General features: G+C 40.1%; 1 protein-coding gene across 20 annotated transcripts in view; it reads right to left on the bottom strand.

Annotated features, from left to right (window-relative positions):
- The window catches only part of EPB41 (erythrocyte membrane protein band 4.1), a 403184-nt gene extending 385046 nt beyond the window's left edge, over window positions 1-18138 (bottom strand). For 6 of the 20 annotated variants that reach the window (XM_063454177.1, XM_063454258.1, XM_063454215.1 and 3 more), the window contains exon 1: window positions 12134-12343. The gene's annotated coding sequence lies outside the window, so the exon portion shown is untranslated. Of the gene's footprint in view, window positions 1-1064; window positions 1131-12133; window positions 12353-18027 lie in introns of those variants that run through there. The other 14 variants (XM_063454249.1, XM_063454284.1, XM_063454232.1 and 11 more) reach the window with 9 other exon arrangements.
- Between the last annotated feature and the right edge of the window lie 596 nt (window positions 18139-18734).

Here is an 18734-nt window from a genome sequence, read left to right as displayed (position 1 = left end):
AAAATGGAAACGTAAAGAATACATAATTGTACAGACTATATATTATAATATATGAGTATCAACTACAGATAACCTATAAAATCAAAAGTGTAAATAACACATTATGTGCACAAATAAGCAAACAGATAGCTGTTGCAATGCACATCTGTGACAGAGTGCATTAAACTATGAAATTCTCATAAGATGGGAGAAATACCAGGGACAAGAAAATAGACAATTAATATCCATCAGTAAATCACAGATATTAAAGGGACACTATAGTCACCCAGATCACTTCAGCTCAATGAAGTGGTCTGGGTGCCAGGTCCCCCAGGTTTTAAGCCTTCACATGTAAACATAACAGTTTAATCCAGACTCTAGTAGCCGTCTCCCGGACAGCCACCAGAGGCACATCTGCGATGCTGGAGGCGAATTTCACCTCCGTTGCGCAGTGCGTCCATAGGAAAACATTGAGAAAGGCTTTCCTATTGACACTTTGAATGCGTGCGCGGCACTTGCCGCGCATGCGGCTCCAGTGACGTCGGACGGGGGAGCTGACGTCGGACGGGGAGGAGAGGTCACCAGCGCCGAGGGAGCCCGGTGCTGGATTAAGGTAAGTGGCTGAAGGGGTTTTAACCCTCAGGGCACTATAGTGTCAGAAAAAACGCTTTGTTTTCCTGACACTATAGTGATCCTTTAAATGATAAAGGGAATATTTTAGAAAGTCTGGAATGATATCCAGCAAAAAAAAAAAAGAGAGAAAGGAAGACTTGCCAACCCACCATACAGTACTTTCCATACAGGATACAATATATAAACAATGATATACAATAATTGCACTCAATCTAATTTCTTTATCACTATTTGTGGGATTTTAAATAGTTCAGTAAGAATGTATCACTTTTCTTGCTCATTGAAGCCGATTAGGTTTGTGCACTTGTATTTTAGTGACAGGACTAATACAAAACAGCACAGCACATAACCCTATGTAAACTACTCTGATAAAGAATTCTGTACACAAATCACAATATGTTTAATTAGTTTGTGCAGACTACTGTCATATCAGATGTTATAGTCTTACTTACCTCTCCCAAGCAGTGAAAAAATATATATTCCCTCTGGGTTTGCAATGACAAGCAGCGAAGAGTGCAATCAGGCAAAGGGAAGAGACAGCTTTAATCTTTGTTAAATCCACACCCAGAAAAAAAAAAAAAAAATTCACATACAAAAAGGCCAACCCCTCCCAGTAAAATGTTTCACCCACATTTCAAAAAAAACCTTCTGAAGCAAATATTTCAACAAGTCACCTCCGGTGAACACACTTCCTATATTTTTTTTTTCACATCTCAGTATTGGTTCAAAGCTTGCATGTTAAGAAAGAAAACAATGGCGTAACACAACAGACCTTGAAATATGCAGGCTATAAAATCATTAGATAGATAGTTAGCTACTTCCACATATTAATTCTAACTTAATTTAGACTTGGAAAGGGTCAATGAAATCTTACAGTGAAAACCAAATATAAAAAGGTGTCAAAAATCATTTATTTACAATAAGGTAATGCATAATCCTAAATGGCAGAGGATTGAGCAGTGAGGCTGCAGGGGAATGATCTATACACTAAAACTGCTTTATTTAGCTAAAGTAATTTAGGTGACTATAGTGTTCCTTTAATGAAGAAAAAAAAAATTTCTACCAGACTAACAACATTTCAATAGCGCATAAAAGAAAGGGGGGACAGACAACACATAACTGTCAACCTAATGAGATTTAGAGACGAACCCAAAATTAGGTCTCTGACAGTAAGATATACTTTCAAGCAATCTTTGAAAGAATTTGGTCAGTCACGCAGGGCTATTCACTAAATTGAGATTTAGACCAAAATTACACATAGTTGCCTTGAAGATTTTTTCCAATTCAGCTACTTTATCCATAAAATTGGAAATTTCGCTTTTAATTTCAAACAATTCTCACTTTAGTATACATCCCTGATGGATTGCACGCTAGCACAAACTGAATTGCTTTTGGGACAGTACACAAGACATAATGGGGCAGCACAAATCGACAGCGACCCTATCTCACCAGGGCAAAATTTTCACTCGTCAGGAGTGAACATTTTGATCCCTGACCTATAAGCTTGTCAGTTATTATACAGGCATAAATACAGCCATTTTCAAAAAAACAAAAACTTGTGGTTCTTATTGCCTTCTATTTTTCATGCCTTGTACCAATACTGAACAACTTTCCAAAATAAATGAATAAATCTGTCTACATTGGGGTGCATTCTAACAGTGTTCAGGACATTAAAAACTTTGAGATACCCATTCAGCTGAGGTGGCTGGCTGAGAATTGAGGTGGCTGGCTAACTGAGGGTGAATGGAGGCACACGAGGCAGCTGTAATCTTCCTGCTCTGCTCTCTGCTGTGATGCCTGGAGCCGGAATATGACATTACTCCGGCATCACTAAACGGTGTGCAATGGAGCAGAGCAAGAGGAGCTTGAAAATAATCAGAGCAACCCCAGTTGTCCGTTCTCACCTCTCTTGCTACTTGTTTTTCTCTCCTAAATGATCCACTCAAGCTTTACCAAAGGCAGAGAGGCTGGGTGGACTTAAATAAAAAAATAATAATAATTTGTGAGTGTTTGAGAAAATGTGTGAGTGTGTCTGTCAGTGAGTGAGTGAGTGAGTGTTTGTGATTGGTGACCTGCCCCCAACCGATAGCATCTGAAATGGTTTTTTTACCTCTTTTAGCTCAGGTCTTGCTGGTCTCTCCATAGCTTGCCTCGCCTCTATGGCTGAAATAATCAATCTTGATGATCTCAGCCAATCCAATGTGTGCCCACAGGAAAGCATTGGGAGACTATGAATAAGGTCCCCCCTCTGTTTGTATAAATAAAAAACCCTACCATTTACTTACCTGGAATCCAGTGCTGGGTCATGTTCCTGATGTCACAGGGGCCTCGTGCAGTCCATTTACAGGCGCAGTCTGAGCCCGCAAGGTGAGGCAGGGTTATTTATTTAAATAATTTAAAAAACACAAAAACTATGTCTCCAACAAAGGGAGGTGGAAAAAGTACAAAGTGGGTGGGAGGGGAGAGCCATCTTCACCTTGCAGGAATACGGTCAGCAAGGGAGAAGATTTTTATGTCTGTTATGTCACACAGTGACGTCAAATGTTATGTCTGTTATGTCACACAGTGACATAACAGACATAACATTTGACAACAGACGCAAAATTTGCAGAGTACTCTGCCCGAGTCATGTGTGCTGGAAGTGCAACTAGCCCTCGGCACACAATTAAAGGGACACGTTTATAAACTGCAATAATTACCTTTAGTGGCTGTCTACCCGGTGGACTGCCGGGTTCTTAGACTACTTTTCGTTATCTGAACGCTGGACGTCCTCACAATTGAATAATGCTTTCCTGTGGGGAAATCCTAATGCGAGCGCAGCCATTGCGTGGGCAGAGTCTGACCCAGCGCGGAGAGACATCGGCGCTGGATTCAGGCAAGTGTCTGCAGGGGTTTTAACCCCTTCAGCGACGTTGGATGGGGGTGGCAGGTGCACTCCATGATTCTACAGTGCCAGGAAAATGGGTTTGTTTTCTTTTTTTTTTATTCTTTATTTTAGGCGTGCAGTGTTGAATACAAGCTTTTGCAATGACGTATTGTTTTATGGCAAGAGGTTTTACAATGATGTTAAAACAGATAAGGTCAATATATGCTGCACATTTGGTTTTTTTAAATGAAACAAGCTTATTCGCTATAAGGCAATATATGAACAGTTAAGTAACAAAGACATGCAAATTGCCAATTGATTAAGCTAGGGGTATATAAAAGTAAACATGCTGAGCCTATGATAGACTTATTCTAGTTTTGGTACAAATCCCACTGGGTATGGATTCAATCGAGGGTAAGATAAGGGAACATCACAGGTAGCCTGCATCTCTGCCCATATTAGAGGGACTTTGAGTGGTAGAGGGTAAGTACAGGTGCAGAGTGGTACCTATACAAAGGGAAAGCAAACTGTAGTATATGTATGGTAAGTCTGGTACCAGCTTAAGCCCACTCATTTACAATAGGAGATCTACTGGGAACACATTATGCTAGAGCTGCAAAAACATGAAACAACCAAGAGTCCTGCACTATTAAACAGGGTAGGAAAATGGGTTTGTTTTCCTGGCACTAGAGAATCCCTTTAAAAATAATTCAGTATGTGCAATGTTTCAAGCTGAAATCACTTAAGTGATTATGGTGATTGGAGTAACCCTTTAAAGATCTTTGGTCTGCTTTTCTGACTAAAAACATGCTGGTAGTGCATTTAAGAAACCGGATATCAAGCACAAGCACTTGACAGCTTAGAAATGCACCCCGGGTGCAGTTTAAGACCTTCAAATTGTGCGCAGTCTTCATAGAGAAGCAGTGCTTCCAACTAAATAAGGCTTAGAATGGCAAGCAGCACAGAGGAAGGTAAGCTAGAAGATTTACTAAATTTCCCCAAAAAATTATGTATTCTTTACAGAATAATACACAATGACATATTACATTCAATCTTCATAGCGATATTTGACAAGGTTTGCAGTTAAGCATTAAATCACACAAAGTACTTTGTCACATTTTCTTAATCAGAAGGCTTACACTTTAGTGTGTGTGTGTGTGTGTGTGTCTCACTCATTTGCATAGATGGACAACTGTAATATTGTCATTCAACCCTTATATCTACCTCTCAATCAACTCTCCATGTGTTTCTCTCCCTCAGCCTCCTTTATGTCTTGGTTTCCTCAATATCCTTCTCTTACATTTCATTTATTCCCCTCACTTGATTTATCTGCCTCTATTGCTGAAGCCAGATAGGTGTTCTAGACATGCTCCTTATGGCCTGTGTCATTCAACCCCCATTTGCTAATCTCATTAAAATATAATTTACCTTACATTATACATGTCCATACTGCTGGCTGACTTTTGCATGATGTTAGGGAAGACTTTTTGATTGATCACTATTATTTTAAGTCTTGTTCATTGCTGGATAGAAAACTGAACAGGCCAAGGCTCAGTTCCAACACATTCAGGTAATTAGATTACCGTATATACTCGAGTATAAGCCGAGTTTTTCAGCCCATTTTTTGGGCTGAAAAACCCCAACTCGGCTTATACTCGAGTCAGTCTGTATTATGGCAATTTGCATTGCCATAATACAGACTGGGGGGAGAGGGGGGCTGGCAGAGCTGTACTTACCTGTTCTGCAGCTCCTGTCAGCTCTCTCCTCCTCTGCGCCGTCCGTTCAGCACCTCGGTCAGCTCCCAGTGTAAGTCTCGCGAGAGCCGCGGCTCTCGCGAGACTTACACTGGGAGCTGACAGAGGGAGCTGCACAGACCGCGCGGAGGAGGAGAGAGCTGACAGGAGCTGCAGAACAGGTAAGTACAGCTCTGCCAGCCCCCCTCTCCCCCCACTGAACTGCCACTGGACCACCAGGGAAGGAGAGCCCCCCTCCCTGCCATATATCAAGCAGGGAGGGGGGACGAAAAAAAAATATATAAATAAAATAAGAAATAATAATATAAAAATAATAAGAATAAAAAAAAATTAATAACAACAAAAAAAGGGGTATAAGGACCACTATGGGAGGGGGGGGGGTATAAGGGTGGGGGTGGGTTAAGGACCACTATGGGAGGGAGGGAGGGGGGTATAAGGGCCGCTATGGGAGGGAGGGGGGTATAAGGACCACTATGGGAGGGAGGGGGGGGATAAGGACCACTATGGGAGGGAGGGGGGGATAAGGACCACTATGGGAGGGAGGGGGGGGGGGATAAGGACCACTATTGGAGGGAGGGGGGGTATAAGGACCACTATGGGAGGGAGGGGGGTATAAGGACCACTATGGGAGGGAGGGGGGGTATAAGGACCACTATGGGAGGGAGGGGGGGGTATATGGACCACTATGGGAGGGAGGGGGGGGGGATAAGGACCACTATTGGAGGGAGGGGGGGGGGATAAGGACCACTATGGGAGGGAGGGGGTGGGATAAGGACCACTATGGGAGGGAGGGGGGGTATAAGGACCACTATGGGAGGGAGGGGGGGTATATGGACCACTATGGGAGGGAGGGGGGGTATATGGACCACTATGGGAGGGAGAAGGGGGATAAGGACCACTAGGGGAGGGGAGGGTAAGGACCACTAGGGGAGGGGTGAGTCAGGACCACTGGGGGGGGGGTGAAGGAACACGGGGGTGGGGAGGTAAGGACCACTGAGGGAGGAGGAGGGGAAGTCAGGACATATGGGGGGGGGAGGGGGCGGCAAAAAAATTTTTGCCTACGGCGGCAAATATCCTTGCACCGGCCCTGCACACACTGCATTCACACACTGCATTCATACACACACACACTGCACTCATACACACACACACTGCACTCATACACACACACACTGCACTCATACACACGCTGCACTCATACACACGCTGCACTCATACACACGCTGCACTCATACACACGCTGCACTCATACACACACGCTGCACTCATACACACACGCTGCACTCATACACACACGCTGCACTCATACACACACACATACGCACACACTGCATTCATTATACACACACTGTAAATAAATATTCAATTAATATATTTTTTTTAGGATCTAATTTTATTTAGAAATTTACCAGTAGCTGCTGCATTTCCCACCCTAGTCTTATACTCGAGTCAATAAGTTTTCCCAGTTTTTTGGGATAAAATTAGGGGCCTCGGCTTATATTCGGGTCGGCTTATACTCGAGTATATACGGTAAGTAATAGTTATCCTGCATATCACAGCAGACAGAAATTTGCCATCCAGATATCTGAGCCTAGTTAGCAGGCACCATTTGACATGTTAGCCATATGTGACACCCCTGCTTTAGCGAGCATGTTGAATACTTTCACTATCACTGTACCATATTGAAAATAGAACGGCCACATGAAATTTATATGTTTAACAAAGAATGTGTGTCCTTCACTGAATATGCTGATAATATTAACCTATTGCTCATTATTACAGGGGTGCAAAGTATATGCCCAGAATCTGTCAAGCTAGGTTTGCAACAAAATTCTCAGAGCAAGATCATCCCAATATTTTTGTCAGAACACCAGAATAAAGAAACCACACTACTGCTAATAGCAGTTTAGCATTTGTTAACCACTTAGTATTTAATGGTAGGAATAATGCCTCACAAACTTTGTTTTTGTGTGCATTGATTTTAACTAGGGATCAACCGATTTTGATTTTTTAGAGCCGATACCGATAATATGTGAACTTTCAGGCCGATAGCCATTTTGAAAAAATAAACTTTCTACACAAATCTACTGTTAACTTAACATGTTTATTATTTTTATTTTTTTTTGCAAATTTTGTTTTTATTAAGGCAAATGCACAAAATATACATGCCAAATATTTTTATGTTTTCAAGAATGTGTGTGTGTAGTGGATGCAGTGAGAGTATTTGATTAGTGGATGCAGTGTGTGTGAGTATGTGAATGCAGTGAGTGTAAACTGAATGCAGTGTGTGTGTATATAATGAATGCAGTGTGTTTGTGTAGTGTGTATATCATGAATGCAGAGTGTGTGCGTTTGTGTGTAGGTATGTAATTTGTGTAAAATGGGGGTCATTTTTATTTTAAATGTGAAATTTTATAAAAAATGTTTAGTCCCCCCCCCTCCCTGCTTCTTACTTGGCCGGGGGAGGGATATGGCATTCCTTGGACGTCCAGTGACATGGACTGTGCAGTGTGGGTGCGCAGCAAGCTCTTACTTACCTTCCTAGCAGCTTCCCTGTCTAAATATCTGACGGCCGTGTGACTCGCGAGGTTTAGACAGGGGAATTGAAGGGAGCTGCTGGGAAGGCAAGTAAGAGCTTTCTGCGGGCTCTCCAGGACCGCCGGGCTTGTTATGGGCCCGGCGGTCCTGGTCTGCATTATTGGCAATATCGATATCTCTATAGGCCGATGCCGATATTGCCGAAAATACAGAATTTCGGCCAGACCGATAAACGGTCGATCCCTAATTTTAACATACATACATACATACATATATATATATATATATATATATATATATATATATAGACTATAATTCAGTTACTTGAATGGAAATGAAAAAAATGAGAGTTCTAACAGCAAAGGCAAATTAACATATGAAGTGATATCTGTATCTTATGCAGACCTAACCTCTTTAGGTCTCTTTATATAAGAATAATTATTCATACTCTTATACACACACACACACACACACACATTCAGCTTCTGCTACTGAAATAGGGCTTGTCATTTTATGTTAAAATTCATGCTCCATAGGGCAGATATTTAAGTAAGCACCATATACACTAGAGCAGCATCACACTGAAAGCAGGCTGCATTTTATTAGCAGATGTCGATGAAACGCCAGGGCAACGTCATTATTTAATGAAATAAATAATACCCTCATACATCAAGAGCTGAGGAGAATTAAATTTTTACAGAAACATTCCATCCTCTAAAAGGCACCCGGGCCACTACATCTCAATTAAGTGTTCTGGGTGCATGCCCCTTTGTTTTAGTCCTGAAAATGAAAACATCGAAGAAACATCAATGCTTACACTGCAGGCTTTAAATGCCTCTAGTGACTATCATGCGTACAGCCACTAGAGGCACTTCAGCAGAAATAGTAACGGAATAAAACGTGACTATTTCTACCAGACTGGCTCATAGAGACCATCTGATTGTCACAGCGCACATTTCCTTTTCCAACGCTGTAGTGTTCCTTTAACATAGGTCTAACTTGAGCTATTAAGACCTCCATTTACTTACTTATTGCTTCAGAAAATGATCATAAAAATAAATTGTCCTATCATATCGTTATGTAATATTTTCCCCTTTATTTGCAAGCCATTAATGCCCAGTGTACAGGCAGGGCAGCTGGGAACTTCATCAACACAGGATTACATCATTAAAGTAACCCATGACAGCTGGTATGGCTGATAACATTTCAAGCAGATTGTAAAACAACATGTAAACAAATGGTAGCTCTTAAAAGGGTTTAGAATTCTCTCTCAGACTAAATGGATGATACTTACCTTTAAGCTTGTTGCAAAAGAGAACATTTAATAAACAAACTTCAGTATCTTAAATTCTGAGAAAGTCAAACAAGGAGAGGAATAAAGTCTACTCTAAACATTCTTTAAAAAAAAAAAAATCAAAATAAATAAATAAAATAAAAATGTTTGTTTCAAGCATACTGCTAGAAGGCCAACGTTTGACACCCCCATTTAAACTGTATGCTTCGGGTTGTCCTGAGATCCACACTTATAAATTATATTCTTTAGATGTTGATTCAGATCAAAGCATCTCATTCTTAGTGTGTTCTTTTAGCACTCAAAATTATGGTTCTCTCACATTAGCTACACTGAACACAGACTTGATAAAAAAGCTATATGAGATATTTGTGAATCTTTTGCAAAGACAAAAGTTCTTAAAGTGGAGCAACCTCTATAGAAATTAACTCAACACATGAATTTCCCAATGATTACATTTTAGGAATTTTCACCTTTTTGTAACTCATATGAACATAATAATTATGCAATGTCTTTCTAAGCAAAACAATGAAGAGACTATATTTTATTTTTTTTTCTCAATATTCCATATATTCACCACTACTAAATATATTTCTAATTAATGACCAGTCAATGCAATCATAATATAGTTGTTAGGGACCCTTTCCAAACTGGAATGCTGCACTCGAGTAGGGTGGTACAAAATTAGTAATGCTAATAAATAAGTAGAACAATGCATGAAAATATAAAAGAAAAAAAAAAAAAACTGATTGTGATGTTGGCACAAAAAAATAAATCCCACTGATCCTAAACTAGTTAACAATTAAGAGCTTGGTCGTTCATCTTTGTCCTCTCCATGAGTGGATATAATGGTGTAATCTAAAGCCACTCTTTCGCACTTATTTTAATACATTATCCATGTCAAAATAAACAGATCAGTTTTCTATTTTGCCTCAGCTGAATAAAAGGATGTATTTCTGGCAGGAATGTATAATTATATATATATATATATATATATATATATATATATATATATATATATATATATATATATATATATATATATATATATATATATATATATATATATATATGCATAGGCACATTGTCTTAGAATAGTATTTAAAAAAAAAAAAAAAAAATGCAAGCCAAAACCACACCTTTATGAAAAGCCTATCAAATCTAATCAATCTTCAATGGATGAGGACCCCCCATCTATGTGGTTCACAATTCTAAAAGATTTGGCACACATGCAGATTAACATGAGAATGCACTTATGCACAACGTTATCTAGCACTGAGCCTCTGCACCATTGATCAAGCAAATGTTTACCTAGTGTTGCACATGCATTTGGTAACAAGTGATTTGCACTTGTGGAACTACAACTCAGTGATGCTTAGCTTTCCAGAGCCTATCTTTGTATAGGTTATTGAAGAGTCATGTGGCTTAAAGTAGACAGGTCACCTTAAGGGGATCTTTGTATATTTTGCGCAGACCCCAGATTGTGACGTTGGTGCTTTCTGTGCGGTGGACCGGGGGTGCAGGGGAAGGTAGGTTTAACTAATCTGAAGCGGTCTCTCACAACCGTACAAACTGTGAGGTTTACAGAGTACCCAACAAGAGCCTACATAGCAAAGCCTTATTCCTCACAGGTGTCACTAGTAATGGCTAGAGGAATTGACAAAACGTGACCGCAGTAGCTCCACCTTTTGAAAAAAAAAAAAATGTATGAAAGACAAAGTAGTCCTTATTATGATATATCTTGATTTTTTGAATTTCAGTGATATTCATACGACAATGTGACTATTTTATTTCATTAAATGCTCAATATTTTTGTGGGGTGACAGAGCCGCTTTATGTTAAACCGTTGCTGGACATCTACCTGTTCTTTACACATGATCTACAGAATATTTGATTATTCAAAACATGCAGCACCACTACACAGATTCTTTTCAAAGATTTATATACAATTCTCAGGCTATTATTATTACATAACACACAGGAACAAACGAATATTCTTGAGTTTATGCTTACTTTTTCAAATCAGTATTACTTGGGCTGTCTGATAGGCAAACTAAGCATGATGTGATGTATAAATAAAACACACACATACATTAAAGGTGTGCCAGTGTGACCACAGACTCAGAAAACAATCTCTGAAACCAGCACATGGTTCAATGGACAGCATTGTCAAGAGAAAACCAAAAAGATTGTGTTGCCACAAACCTCGTGCAACTATTCTTCATCAAAAAGAGCTGTAGCTTTTGTTTGTAATTTATCCGACTCTGCTAGATTTTTTAGACTTCAGAACAGCTGTGTATTTATGTTTACAGAGAAACACTTGATAAATACACCAATACAATTCAGTAATATGAACTCAACTACTGTCCAAATTAGCCAACACAGAAAGTTAGCATCAATATTTTACTATCACACAGAAACAAATGGCAAGAAGTATAAGTATTACTCAGGTGTGTGTGTGTGTATATATATATATATATATATATATATATATATATATACACACATACACACACACACACACACACACACATATACATACACAAATACACCTTTTTACCGCAATATTGGTTCTGTTTACCTGAGAGGAACACATTTTTGTTTGTAAGCATAATAAACATAACAATCCTTACTCCTGCTGCCAAGATATTGTGGAAACAGTAAAAACATTTCACAAAGCAAAAGCATTCTTCAAAAGCAAAGCACGAGTGACGTGTCCATTTAAAAAGTAATTTTTTGGGGAAGCAGCTAAACTAAACTTATATCACTAAAAAAAAAATACTTATAAATCAACAATTGATTAAACCTGAACTCCAGAGCTTAGCACAAAACACGGACACAGTTAAAAGAAAGCAGCTCGAAGCATGCTGCTCATTTAAGAGAGGTACAAAAAAAATAAAAATATGCGCCAAGTGAATTAAGATGTCAAAATTAAACAATAACAAAACACACTAGACTACAGGTTAATCCAAAAGCATTGATACAAATTTAACACAATCCTGTGGATATCCAGCATCGACACTGCATGTTACACCACACTCGCCTGTTTGGTAAATTAATAGGACATCATACCTCTATGAATGCCTTCTCTTCACCTATAGAGAATCCTTTATGGCACCAGAAGAGCCGAAAGGTGGTGATTTATTTATTCCTGAGCCCTCGTGGACTGCCAAAACACCTCCTTACAATCCTACCCTGCTGTCTACACACTGTTTATTCCCATGGTCATATCCTCTATTGTAATGCTGTTTTATCCGACCACAATGTGGACGGATTTTTCATGAATACAAAAGGAGGAGGATGTACCTAGAGACAGAGTATTATGGAGGAGTAGGGGGCGTATCGAGGTTAGGGGAGGAGGTAGAGGAGTCTTTGTTTGTAACGGGTAGAGGAGGGTTTATTTATTTTGAAGTTAGGGCTCAGCTGTAACCTGCAGTCCCTGGAGAGGTGAAGGAGGATAGAGAAAAACACAGCAGGAGTGGACTATACAAAAGCCACATGGTGATTGAAACGTTTGATTGAAATTGCACTATTCCGTTACTAAAGTCAGGGCAATAGAATGCGAAATACAAAACAGTTGTGCATCTAAAATTGTTACATTTATAAATTAGTAAACAGAGATTTTAAAAAATCTGACAACAGGCTTATACCGTTTTACTTTATAAATGAACGTTCTAAACAACAACCAGAGCTCAAGAGCTATGGGTGCATTCCATTTTTATCCCCCTGTTTATAAACACAGACACACAAAAAAAAACTGAAACAAAGCTCTATTTGGCATCCATAGCTCACTTCACCTCCACATAAACATCTGCATTACTAATATCGCTTCCATCCAACCAGGATGTCTGGGACCCAAGAGCCATTAGCTTATCAATGCAGTCAAGGATACTGATAATGTGGCAAGTTAATTCTGCATGTGGGTGAAGATGGGAAGGGCACTGGGTACCAAGTAGATCCTCAGTTTATGTCAAACAACTCCTTAAATAGCTTGACATAAAAACTTGGGGACAGCGCTCAGAACCTCTAGGTAACAACTACCACACTGAGCCATAGAGTCCCTTTAAAGGGACTAAAACTCTATAGTCACTGCGGCTTATTGACGTTTTTATAGTGCTAGGAAACTAAAACAATCCTCCACTTTTTCAATTCGTTTTCAAGCGTTTTGTTTTACTGTAAATTAGATGTGTTCCTTTATTTTTACACTTTATTCGTGTTCTTTAAATTATTTAAATAATAAAAAAAAAAAGTTATTAAAACACACCTTTATGATAGCACTGGGACAGTCTTCTCTAAACTGCCGCTGCTAAACTGAGATCATTATTTACGATTAGCTCTGGTCCAATCCAATGCACGCAGAAGAGAAGAAACTGGGATCTACACCTCAAACGCAACTTTCAATCCACTGCTTCTCTTTGAGAACCATTAACCCCTCAAGGACCAAACTTCTGGAATAAAAGGGAATCATGACATGTCACACATGTCATGTGTCCTTAACCCCTTAAGGACCAAACTTCTGGAATAAAAGGGAATCATGACGTGTCTCACACGTCATGTGTCCTTAAGGGGTTAAGGGGTTAATAATGTTCATGGTCATTATGTGGTGCACGATGAAACCAAATGTAAAGAATCAAAAAAGGTATTGAAGGGTTACTCCAAGCATCATAACCACTTCTGCTGTTTGAATTTGTTATGTTGCAAATGTGTGCGCAGTATTGTTTAAAATGCTTTAAGTACACAGATTGATTTTTTTTTTTAAACTTAGCTGTCAGTTGTAACTACCTCGCTTGTTCCATGCTAGAAACAGTGTGTGTGTGTGTGTGTGTGTCTTCCCTTGTATCAATACCTCTGACCCTCCCTCAAATCCACCCTAACGGTCACAATGGTGGGGGGCTCTCTTCTTGGGAGATGGGTGGTCCTCAGCCAGAGTTGGGCTTTCACTTAACTCACATACTGTGCACATGTGCACAATTTTATCCTTCAGAGAGAAAAGGATTAGATTCAGTGTTTGTATATTACAAGGACTGGATTAGTGAATTGTAATTGTCGCAATTGTCACACATGTACCATAGGTTCACAAATACTTCTCAATGAGTAATTTGACTGAACAAAATACATCAAGGTTGAGGGCTTCACAGTGGGCTGTTAGAAGGATCACTGGTACCCATAGTCTCAGGTGGAGATATTCAAATAAGGAAATGTTACTTTGCTCATATTGTGTCTATGCAAAGAGACCATGAGCACAGGTGTACAAGAGAACTAGTACTGAGGAGAAAAAAAATCAAAAGCACATGTCATACTTTTAGCAGCACAACATATACTCCTTTAGTCTGTAGTTGTTAGAGTGTCCCTTTAATTATGTAAAGGGACCCTATAGTCACCAGAACTACAGCTTAATGTTTATAAGTTGGTTTATAGCCTGTCCCTGCAGAGATTTTGCTGTCAACACTGCCTTTTCAGTGACATGACAGTGTTAGCATTACATACCACCTTCCTTCTGAAGCTACTGGCACTTTGTCTAGAGAGCCTACATCACTGCAATACTCTTGCACTTGGTGGCTATAGATGATTCCACATGACCCTCCATAGCTTGCATGAGAAGATTACTCTTTCCTATGGCTGTTGATAACTTATTGATAAAACTGACAGTGGAAACAGTCTTTTCTCAACCTTGGGCTTGCACCAAAAGGCAAAGTAGTTACTACATAGTCTTATGATGTATTTTGATTGTGTTGCAATACAGTCAACATAAGTATTTCACTCAAAAAGTGTCTATGGGTGACAGTATGTATAGTCTTATGATGTATTTTGATTGTGTTGCAATACAGTCAACATAAGTATTTCACTCAAAAAGTGTCTATGGGTGACAGTATGTAATACTACAAAAGTTGTTCAAGAGCTAAAGAGCTTTCATGAAGATTTAAAATGCAAACCAAAAATCTTGCCATTCTTTCTACCAAATTTGCACTAAGCAACATGCAAAAGGTATCATTTCTCTATATGCTTATTTAAAAAAAAAAATAAAAGACTATGTTATAAGCTTTGTTGTTTTATCAAACCTAGCATTTTTTTTCTAAAAGCATTCCTAGCTAGTAACAATGCTTCTCAGCCGGTTCTAGATTGCTCAGAGGAATCCATTTCTTAGCCTTCAAGACTATTCTACTGCTACAGGATACGCATAGTTTATAAACAATGTGCATTTAAAACATTTACCGAAAATTTACAACCTGCAAATCCTATATAGTTTAAGCAACATAAAACAGCATTAGTCACACACTTTAAAAAAAAAAAAAAAAAAAACATTTGGCATCAGTATGCACAGCAGACAGAATAGATATCAGAGAATCCAAAGTGTCTAACCAGAAAATATACATTTATCTCCAGCATAACCTGGAATTAGGACATGTAAAAATTATACTTTAAGCCTTTCATTAAAAGGGGGAGGGGGAGGGGTAGACAAGGTATCATAGAACACAAAGCATGAAATCCTTGAAGTGGAGCTGTGACTTCTCTGTAAATCACAATGTATAATAAAACATTGACAATCACCAATGTATTGTGTAGAACTTCTCATGTGATGCCATGTTATTTTTTTAAATGTGTATTAAAAAGGAACACTATATAGTGTTATGAATACAAACATTTATTCCTAATGCAACACAGTTGTGCTATTTGGATGTCCACCCTACCACTAGCCTATAAACAAAAATATAGTTTTACTTACTTCTCAGCCCTCACCGCGTGGGTCTTCCCGCTGCCAACCTACTAGCGGAGATCATCAAGATTTGTGTTCTTACCCAATCCAATGCTTCCCCATAGAGAATCAATATGAGGCTAGTGTACACGGGAGGCAAATTACTGTGCTGCATCACTCAAATGCACTCTATGAGCAGCGTTTGAATGAGAACAGTCTGATTTGGTTCTCACTGAGGAAGTGCCTCTAGTGGCTGTTAGGAAGGCATCCACTAGATGTGTGTTAAACCCTGCAATGAAAACATTGCAGTTTCTACAAAATGGCAATGTTTTACATCACAGGATTAACACATGAAGACACATCAGCAGTGTTAAACAAAAAAAAACAGTTTAAAGAGACTATAGTCACCAGAACTACTACAGCTTAATGTAGTTGTTCTGGTGAGTATAGTCCGTCCCTGTAGGTTTTTAATGTAAACACTGTCTTTTCAAAGAAAAGGCGGTGTTTACATTAGAGCCTAGGGACACCTCTAGTGGCCACCTATGGGAAAGCATTGAGATCATCAATTCTGATAAGGTCAGCCGGGGAGGCGGATGGGGATGTGACCAGAGCCGGCAGGCTGACGCATAACTGGAATAAAAAGGTACGTTTTCTAGCTTTTTAAAGAGACACCAGAACCCTAAATAGTGTTTAAATTTTTTTTTTTAAAAATTAGATTCCTGTCCCTATTGACTTGTTTTAATATAAGATGACAAGATGGTTCCTTGAACTATGTTCAATGACAGAAAAGAGCAACATTATTACAATGACTGATCGGGAGCTAAGATGGGCGTGTTCAGTAGACGTGTGGATTTCTACATTTAAAGGGACACTATCGTCACCCAGACCACTTCAGCTCAATGAAGTGGTCTGGGTGCCAGGTCCCTCAGATTTTAACCCTTCAGATGCAAACATGGCAGTTTCACAGAAACTGCTATGTTTACATTTGGGGTTAAGCCAGCCTCTAGAGGCTGTCTTCCGGACAGCCACTAGAGGCGCATCTGCGACGCTGGAGGCATATTATGCCTCCATCTCACAGAGCGTCAATAGAGACATGCAATTGAGTAATGCTTTCCTATGGACACTTTGAATGCGCGCATGGCACTTGCCGTGCAAGTGCATTCGGCTCCGCTGACGTTGGCAGAGGAAGCGGACGTTGGCGGGGGGAGGAGAGGTCACCAGCGCGAGGAAGCCCGGCGCTGGATTAAAGTAAGTAACTGAAGGGGTTTTAACCCCTTTAGAGCCACGGGAGGGGGACTCTGAGGATGGGGGCACACTCAGGGCACTATAGGGTCAGGAAAGCCGCTTTGTTTTTATGACACTATAGTGATCCTTTAATTTTAATTTGTGCGCTCGCACACATATTTAATCACTTATTCTTACAAATTCATCTGTGGGTTAATTTTCTTGATTTGCATTAAATTCTGAATTGGCACACCAACACATGACCGAGCAGAGCAAGAAGAGCTCAGAGAACAGGGGTACTACACCGTCTGGCTAGAATATGAGCAGCTAGCTCTTGGACTACCCCACCATGACATGAGGCTAACCGGGCATCTGCTAGGGCGTTTGAGGGCGATGTATTTTGCCGCCCAAGGCAAATGCATTGTTAGCTTTGCAATAAGTACAGCCCTGGCACCAGAAGACTCCAGGTAATAAGCATGTCAGCAAACAATTTGACTACCACATTGGGGTGACACCAGTGCCCAAAGCATGGCAAAGGGGGAGTATAATCATAACAAAACAACTGAAAAGGACAAAGAAAGCACAACAAAAAGTGCTGCAGTGGTTATGGTCACTGGAGTGTTCATTTGAAGCACTAAAGTAAACGACAGGAAACAGCCTGATTTGTCATAAGGGATCTAGGTGTTGCTTACTAAGCAGAAGATATATCACCCAAATTGTATCAAGGACATGTACTACAGGCATCAATTTTACTAAAACCAGTGCAAACAAGTATAATAATAAAAAAAAATAACTGTAAACGAAATGTACATAGAGATTTCTGTAACATACAACGTACACTCCTTTACTGTATGTGCACATACATAACACATGAACTCAGTGTGCTCGCATGGTTTAGAGGTCTTTGTGTTGATACACTGATAAACACAGCCATACAGCCCTGCACATACTACACAGCATGAAGCCCGGGTTACAGATCCCGCCAAGCGATATCATGCCGCACGTTTCTCGGCCATGCAATGCTCACAGTACATCACACGATACGTACATCACCGGCGCAAAACCCCCGGTTTCCCGCGCTTCAATCCACCTCCACACGTGATCGAACCTTCGCAATACAGCTAGAACGCGCAGTCACTAGGCAACGGCACCCCCTCTGCTCTCCCAGCCGTGTACCCGTAAATATTGGAGTAAGTGGCCATTGGCTGCCAGACGGGCATAGCACTGGGAGGGCGGGGCTCACCTATCCATTGTTCGATCCTTGAGGGGTCTGAGCCCCCGAGGCAGACATCTTTAGTGTTGGCAGGCATACCTTGCCCAGGCACAGGAGTGTACATGCCGCCAATAAAACATGGCTAATCAATAACAAGGGATATCTATCTGACAAATATAGAGAGAGATATCTATCTGTCTCACCTGAGAGAATGAGAATCGGTGAAATCTTATTTCCCAGTTAGTGATTGTTTTATTTTCTCAGTCATACATTATTTTAACACACGAATTGATATGGGGGGCTACCAACACTACTGCGCGGTGTGTGAGTCCATGGACAATCAGGGGCTATAATGCGGGGTTCGAACGTCCTGTCTCCCCATAGACCTTTACCCAGGCAGACGGCAGCTGCATGCTTGAGCTATGTTTATAAACAGCCGTGCGATGTGTCAAACCACCAGCCTACTTGTTTTTGTCTTATAGTTTCAGTGTAAAGCATGAAGCTACAAAATGTCTAAAAATAAGTAGGCTGTGTTTGAAAAA

Source organism: Pelobates fuscus, chromosome 1, assembly GCF_036172605.1.
Source record: "Pelobates fuscus isolate aPelFus1 chromosome 1, aPelFus1.pri, whole genome shotgun sequence".
Classification (NCBI taxonomy): Eukaryota; Metazoa; Chordata; class Amphibia; order Anura; family Pelobatidae; genus Pelobates; species Pelobates fuscus.
This window is presented reverse-complemented; position numbering and strand designations above follow the sequence as displayed.